Genomic DNA, 8,629 nt, shown 5'->3' with positions numbered 1-8,629 from the left:
GTATATGCCAGGCAAAGTGCTAAGTATTCCGGATGCATTGTTTCACGTCACTCTCATGACAAATTTGTAAACAGTTAATAGTAATATCCTTATTTTATCAAAAAAGAAGTATCGAGAAGTACAAATACTCTACCCAAATATAAGATTACTATTACTAGTAATACTAGAAATATCAGTTATTAAAACACTTGTTATATGTCATAAGTTTTCTACGACTTTCTCATACATTAGGTCATTGAATTCTCATTTGACCCCACCTATGAGTAATATTATTCCCATTTTAAAGATTATGATACAAAATGGCTGAGTTAGGTAATAAATCCAATTAGCAGATCCGAGTGCCCATATATTTAACTTTTGTACTAGGCTGCTCATGTGTTATTTGCCCATGAGTCTGACGGAGAAAGACACCCCCGAATCCCTGTGTGCCAATTTCCCTGATCATGAATTTAAGGCTCCTTGCATGACAGTGACAAACGAAGAGGTTTTGATATAGTAAAGAATAATAGGACCGTGCAGCGATGGCCTTGAGGCTCCTCAGAGTGGCCGCGGCATCTTGGCGGGTCCTGGTGACCGGCGCCCAGCGGGTGGGAAGGATTCATACCAGCGTACAGTGCAAGCTGCAGTACGGGCCTTTGGCGTTCACGCTTGGTGAAAAAACCACCAAAAAACTGACGCAGTACAGCAAGGTGATAACCGTAGATGGCAACATATGTTCTGGAAAAGGCAAGCTTGCAAAAGAAATAGCAGAGAAACTAGGCTTAAAGCATTTCCCCGAAGCAGGGATACATTATGCAGACAGCACGACAGGAGATGGAAAACCCCTTGACGTAGAGTTCAGTGGCAACTGTAGTTTGGAGAAATTTTATGATGATCCGACAAGTAACGGCGGCAACAGTTAGCGCCCGCAGTCCAGGTTGTATGCCAGTCGCCTCCTACAGTACGCGGACGCCTTGGAACACCTGCTAAGCACAGGACAAGGGGTGGCGCTGCGGCGCTCCATCTGCAGTGACTTCGTTTTCCTAGAGGCCATGTACAACCAGGGATTCATCCGGAAGCAGTGTGGGGACCACTACAACGAGGTGAAGAAGGTCACCATCTGCGAATACCGGCCTCCCCACGTGGTGATCTACATCGACGTGCCTGTTCCAGAGTCGGATTCAGAAGAAAGGAAACCCGCACGAAATGAAGGTCACCTCTGCCTATCTTCAGGACATCGAGAACGCCCGTAAGAAAATCTTCCTCCCTGAGATGAGTGAGAAGTGTGAGGTGTTACAGTACAGCGCGCGGGAAGCTCCAGACGCATCAAAGGTGGTGGAGGGTATTGAATATCTCAAGTACGACAAAGGGCCGTGGCTGGACCAGGCGATCTCCATTTTCACTACCTGCGAATGCTGGTTCAGAAAAAGTTGGAGGTGCTGAATTACGCAACCATCCCCATCTATCTTCCGGAAATCACAATTGGCGCTCACCAGAGTGACCGCGTCTTCAATAAATTCCGAGAGCTGCCAGGCCGCAAGTACCAGCCTGGGTACAATGCCGACGTGGGCGACAAGTGGATCTGGCTGCAGTGAACGGGCCGCCCTCCGCTCCGCTGCAGCACGGCGACGAAGCAGCTCTGGTCCGCCGGACTCGCGTGGACTCCACGTAGCTTTAAAATTGGGGAGTGGGGGGTGCGGAGAAGTAAACGATCCGAAAATCACACAGTAGAAGAAATGGCCTAGCAAAGCGCAGTCTGCCCTGTGGTATAGTTAATGCAGTCGGAAGAAACAGCTTCCATTAAAAGGTTTTGGAACCTTCAAAAAAAAAAAAAAAGAATAATGGAACCAAAACTTTGCAGCTCATTATTATCCTCACATATTATCAACTTTTACAGATATTGTAAAAAGGATTATAAGTAAAGAAACAATTAATGTGAAATTAGTTGATTGCTATCTTGAAAGATATTATTTAATATAAAATATGACTGTTGACCCTGGCCAAGGCTATCACTTATGGTATAAAATTTTAAAAATGTAGTTTATAAAATATGTAGAAATTTACTTTCCTTAATAGAAGGCTAAAATGTGTAGGTACTCATATTTCAATTTCAATTTCTTTATAAAATTTTTATCAGTCCCCGTAACCATAAAACTTAGTGAGATTTACATGAACTTCAATTTGTCAAAATTAAAGTCCGGTGCTTTACTAGATTCTTCCTAACGTTTTGGTGTTAAAATGTCTTTTTTTATTAGGTATGTACAAATATAAATATATATAATAAATATATCCACACACATGCAGCAACTTCATTAGCTTCTAGTTCCCTAGATTACTTTTTAATTTATTTAGTGAAATTCAAAGACTTGGGTTCACTAATGTAGTCTATCTCCATATCTTTAGATAGGGTGATATAAACTTGCCACTGCATTTTATAAATAATGACATATTCCAAATAATTTTTTGAAAAGTTATATAATTACCAAAATGAAATGAAGTTCATTTTATTGCTTTGCTAAAAATATATATTTTATAAAATAAAATCTGTGGTTAGTCATTCGCAAGTTTACATTCATTGACCTTCCTTGAGAACCAGGCTATGCACAGCGTACGTAGTTACTACTTGGAGCTCAGAGTCTACTGGAGAAATGGAACTTTACACAAATAATTATAGAACAGGTTATTCTGAAAATATAAACAAAGAACTTATGCTCAGATAATTTATAATTATGTAATTAAATTGATAAAATTGAAAAGTACCCCTCTTTAAAAGTAGAAACCAGATGCTAATAGTGGGCAAAAAATAAAGTCTGTAGGGGAGTTAGGGTTAAGAGTTAGACAGTAAATATTTTAAAATGTTATGTTTCCTGTTCCTAATTCTAAGGAAAAAGAAGTGCTATGAACAAACAGGATCACAAGAGATAGATGCAAGGACTTCTAGACATTTATAGACATCAGACTATCTTTAAGAAAGGCAAACTTCAGAAGCAATAGACTTTATTTTATTTTGTTTTGTTGTTATTAGACATCTTTATAAATTATGTATGACAATTATCCATCTGGTTTTTCAACAAATTAATAAGTATATGACTATTTAATAGGCTTACTCCTCTAAAGGTTCTAGTCTTATTAAAGAGTCAAATGTTGATATAGAGTCATAAAATCATTAATTCACATTCCGAGCATAAGATGAGTACTCGTAAAATTGTACCAATAAGTTGAAGTTTTCCTAGGCTTTATCAAGATTCTAAAGATTTCTGCAGAAGATACTCTATAAATTTTTCTCCTTATTCAAATCAAAACCATAACTTTTTCTGACACCAGAAAAGTTATCTAGTAGAAATTCAGGTACAGGGCAAAAGTACACTTCACTCAATCATTTGTTTCCCTGTTCTGGACTACTGATCAATATATTTATAGTCCCTGATAAAAACCTACCCTTTCACTATCTCCTCCTAGATATGAGTGAATATTTATTAAATACCATTGAGTCAGATTTGTCAATAACTAACTAGTCTCCCTGTTTCCTTACTCATCAAAGAATTAGTTACTATGGGAACAGTGGCAGATCTGTGAATAGAACAGTAAAAATATTTTACTTTAACAGGGATTCCTAGGACTTCATTCCTGAGAACAAGTTGGCTTAAAATCTGACATTTTGAAAAATCAAACATTTAAAAAATCATCAAAAACTTGTGTTTTTAAAAATATGTTTCAATATTTAAAAAAAAAACAGCTCTGATTAAGAAGTTTATGAAATACTGATTGACATATAGCATACTCATATAGATATTCTGGTATATATTTGATTTGACAGGAGTGCAAAAATGAATTTATCTATGGAAAATCTGTAAAGATGGAGGCAATTACAGACAGCAATAATCTCTTTTTCAGAACTAATGACTAATTAAAATAAAAAAGAATAAGCGGTGTAGCCAGTAGTTTTGTTTGTCCATGTTAACAATTGGCTTGATCACAAGGGATACTCACCTCAAATATTTGAGACCCCTATTGATATCTGGACAAGTGTTATCTGGGGCCTCTTTCATTTGTAACATTATATTTTTAATAAGTCTTTTTGACCCCTTAATGGATATCTGTACCTGGAATAATTAACCCACAGAGCTATTCAGTAGCAGCAATATACTTCGTAATATGTTGTTCCCAAATGATTACACTTCTCAAATGGTCAGGAATAAAGTAAAAAAATGTAATGAAATATTTTCTTTAAATAACATAAACAAATGGTTTTCGTTGATATACATCCCCAAAACAATTTTGGTATTTTGTGTCAGCATTGAGAAATAGTACAAATACGAAAATGTATCAGAATCCATTAAGCTTCAACATCACGTGTTTCTTCTTTTCACGGTGTGAATATCAATTTGCTTGGAAGATACGATGAGAAATTCCCTTTTGCTCACTGTTGAATCTGAAGGACATAGCAGGGTATTTGACACATAAGTGATGTCAATAAATATTAACTAAATGGATGAATGAATAATTGTTCTCATTAAGTGGACGGAATTGAAGAGAAAGAACTGTAAAAGAATAATTGTTTACTGCCCACTTATATGGTGCCAAGTTTGTGCTTTACATTGTCCATCTCATCTATTCTCAACAATAGACATCTATTCAAGAACAAGGGACTTGGGGAAGAATCACATGAATTGCTTAATTAATTGTTAACAATCAAAATCCAACATTTCATTTTTCATAAAGCAATAGAGAAAATTTCATGTTCATTCCTAATTCTCTCACCTTTCATTACTACATTTAGAAAAGTATCATTGTTTTGCATAAAATTAATTTTTTTAATGACTATTAAAACCTAATTGTAATGACTGCTACCATTTTACTAATTTGTGTAGCATTTGAGCACCAGAACCAATGATAAATACTTTGTCAAGTAAGAAAAAGAAAATGCCTCAGGGATCTGCAAAGGCTGTTATGTTTTAAGGTAATAATGACATAAGAAAGCAGTTGAGGAGTGGATAAAAAGAAAATTGTAATTGTAATTATAGATTATGCTTTTCTGCTTCTCTCTCTAAGAAAAAGTAAGAGGAAATGACAAAAGATACTTTCTTGCCAGTAATCTCAACTAAACATATATCTTCAAGTGTTGTTTTCCTAGATTAACAGCAAAATGAACTGAGGTGTTTTGATTCCTGAGCCCAGAGGGCTTCATTCTGATGTAAATTAATTTCTGTTGTTTCTCCTACTGAGAATGTGTGTCTCCCATACAGCACTCTTGCATGTTTTAATTAATGAGGATGAATCAAAGCATTCAAATTTTATCCAAGAACAGCAAATTCTTGCAACATTTACAAGCTATTTGAAATGGTTCTTTGCCTGACTGCTAATTCTGGAAAGCAAGATCCGCCACCATGTTGGAGACCTAAGCAATGAAGTAAGATGAAAACTAGTTTTTCCAGATTTAAAAAATAAGTGAAACCAACAGTGCTAGAGAAATCAATTTTTTAATGACTTTAGATTGAGCCGTGATTTTTCTGAACCTGTGTCATGTGTTCCTTCAACTGCATTTGAATGATGATTCGATATTCTTACCTCTGGCTTTGACTTTACAAAAATAATACTGGGTTCTAGGAAATCCCGTGGAAGCTAATTAGTCAAATATGTATAACTTTTTTCTTAAAAGATTTCATATTTATTATGGCAAAAAAAAAACCAGCACCTATTTTTCATTATGCTTTCATTTTCTTTAGTTCAACAAACATCTTCTAGTACCTCTGGCTAGGTAGGCAGGATTCAAAGACAAATGAGGCACAGTCCCATTTCTTCGCAGAGTCTGTGTAAGCTGTAATACTACCAATATTGACAGCCCCTCAAATTTTACTCATCAGGGAAAACCACTGATGTTTGTATTGTGCTATTTTTCATTGAAATCGGTCTCATTGCATGTCAATTGAGTTAAAGTGTAACCGCCTTGAGGATTATGTTTACTCGTTTACTCATCATTTTATCCTGAGTGCCTAGCAGAGGGCCTGGTACATAGTAAGTTGTAATGCACATGAGCTGAACAGTGTCTTTTGTGGAATGAGACAGGATTCATTCTCCAGGTGTTATCACTCAGGAGGAGAAAGCAAAGCATTTACAAAATATAGATGTCTATGTCCACGCTTTCAGAATATTGTGTTTTTGAGTAACAATATAAGCACCCTAAAAATTTGTTTCTATTTATTTGTGCAAGTTTCTTTTCCATTTATCTAAGCTATTTTGTGTGGTTTCTTCACACTCAAATTGTTTGATGTGAATTGATGAGTATTAATCATCCATCCTAAAAGTTCTTCTCACTGCTTAAATATGTAATCAATAGTAGAAGGATAAACTCTATATCGTTATGTTGGAATAGCTTTTAAAATGTCAAGGAAAGAGTTCAGAAACAGAAACACTCAACAAGTCTGCCTGGCCAGCATGATAAGCAATGACTTTATATTCTCAAGCAGGAATTAAAACATTAATTCCAGCAGCTTTGCTGTGACAGTGGTTTATCACAAATCCTCAGTGTTCAATTTTTCAGCATTTGCCAAATGTGCTGCCTAGACACATGGTAATGATTCACTTTGAATATTCAAATGCTTGAGCTTTCTATTGCATTTTATAATTAATATAATAACAAAATGATTTTGGTTTCTGTTGGCAATTTCACTACACCCACGAGATGTTTCTTTAGGGATCTTTAGATTCTGTGGGAAAATGACTTTCTCTGTGAGCATGTATTCGTTGGTTATTACAGAGATACGAAACATGAAACAGCATGTCTTTGGCACTTATGAGGAAAAAAATCTAAAAAATAAAATATCTGTTGGATAGATACAAAATTTCTGTTATTTCATTCAAGAGAAAACTTGGCTTTTTTATTGGTCAAAATAGTCTCCACATGAGTAACATAATCTCCACTTAAAATTTGCCAACGGCAATAAATTTGGTTAGAACAAAATATCTTCTTTAAAAACATTCAAGGTCATTTAAATGGAATTTACTAATCTCAAAGGCTGTAGACATAAGCTCCTTATTCTAATGTTCTGAGTGGATTTATAACTGCCCCTCTTTAAGGAACAATCAATCTTTTTTCAGTTTTGCTATTTTTCACCATCCTAAACTAATGGGACTTAGAATTCGTAGAAATGATATTAGGGGTATGAGCAGTAGACTCATGATATACCAAAAATCTCTTCTAATTTAGAATATTTGATCTGATGACCAGACTGAGTTAATAACATCCTTCATATGTAGATTCAGAAACAATTTTGCTACTCCCAACTGTATGTTATAGTGAGAAAACCAGTGAAAATCACAAGGTCTAACCAGAGTAATCATAATGAATAAAGAAGACTTATTTGTAAGTTTTTTTAAGAAAATGTTATATTAAGCCATAGTTTAATTATGATTTATTATAATAATTGTTTTGCTTATACTTTATTTAATTTATCAAATTGCACAATCCCCAACTTTTTAAAATAATTTGTGTACATCTGGAAAAACAGAAACAAAAGAACAAAACTACTATGCTTTCTTGTCTCTAGACCACTTTAGAAGAAAAATTTTTTAAAATTCTCTACTTTGTAGTTAAATCAATTCATTTGTGTGTTTAGTGGTTTGCTTGAATTTGATTCAACATAGCATATTTTTTACAACAGCCATGTAGAGGGACATTCTCCCAACCCATCCATCACACACACATATGCATTGAGGCAAATGGTGCAGGTGCCCAAGGAAGAAAAAGCCAGGAGTCAGCCATGGTACTCAAATTAGGGGTGTGCCTGGAAGATTCATCTAAGTGAAGTGTTGAGAAAACACATGATCTAGAGCCTGTGACTCTTTAAATGAGTGTGCTAATTAGGCTACGAAAGGAGCTTTATACTGAGTTTTGCTCTCTTTCAGGAAAAACCTCAGAAGATAGCCCAATTCCAGTAACTCTTTTACTGATGCATAACAAGGAGGAAATGAAAACACAGAATAGATGTATCCTACCGAAATTATTTCTACAGCCAAAATAATCATCTCAAATATTTCTCCATAGTGGTTTAAGATGAACATCTTTGTCTTGTATGAAGAACATTTATGAAAGCAAAAATGCCCTAATCTTCTGCTTTGATAAAAAACTATATTCATAAAAATAATTCATTGGAAATAAAGGTAAAAAGTACATTTTATTGTTAAGCAAAAGGCAATGGCTTTTGTACACAAGATGAGAAACCTGACACAGAAAAATCTCAATTTCCTCATTTTTAAAATGAAAGCATTGAATTAGATGTTCACAAAGGTCCCTTATAACTTAAAGATTTCATGAGATTATGTAAACTATTAAAGAAGCAAATTTTATAGGTTACAGAGGTTGCAAAGTTATTAATAACCTATAGCAGTATCTGGCTTTTCTTCTACATTAAAGATGTTGGTGAATCATGAGGGTTAGATGAAGGTGAAATAAACAAACAGCTGCAAAACTAATCTAGGAGTTAAAAGATTGAGAGCTTGCCAGTCACTAAGGTCCCAGAGTTAATTAAACCCACTTGATTAAGAATAACATGATATAATTCTAGGTGGCAATGTACAGTATTTGGCCCAAAAGGTAAAAACAATGCAAATGCCGCCTGACCTCACCAACCAATTATACAGACAGGCAGAG

General features: G+C 35.1%; 1 pseudogene; it reads left to right on the top strand.

Annotated features, from left to right (window-relative positions):
• The first annotated feature begins 515 nt into the window (after nucleotides 1–515).
• Nucleotides 516–1,658, top strand: LOC105815372 (annotated as a pseudogene).
• Nucleotides 1,659–8,629: the final 6,971 nt, after the last annotated feature.

Source organism: Propithecus coquereli, unplaced genomic scaffold (genome assembly GCF_000956105.1).
Source record: "Propithecus coquereli isolate 6110/MARCELLA unplaced genomic scaffold, Pcoq_1.0 Scaffold33, whole genome shotgun sequence".
Taxonomy (NCBI): Eukaryota; Metazoa; Chordata; class Mammalia; order Primates; family Indriidae; genus Propithecus; species Propithecus coquereli.
Note: the sequence above shows the minus strand (reverse complement) of the source record. Positions and strands in the feature narration are given on the sequence as shown.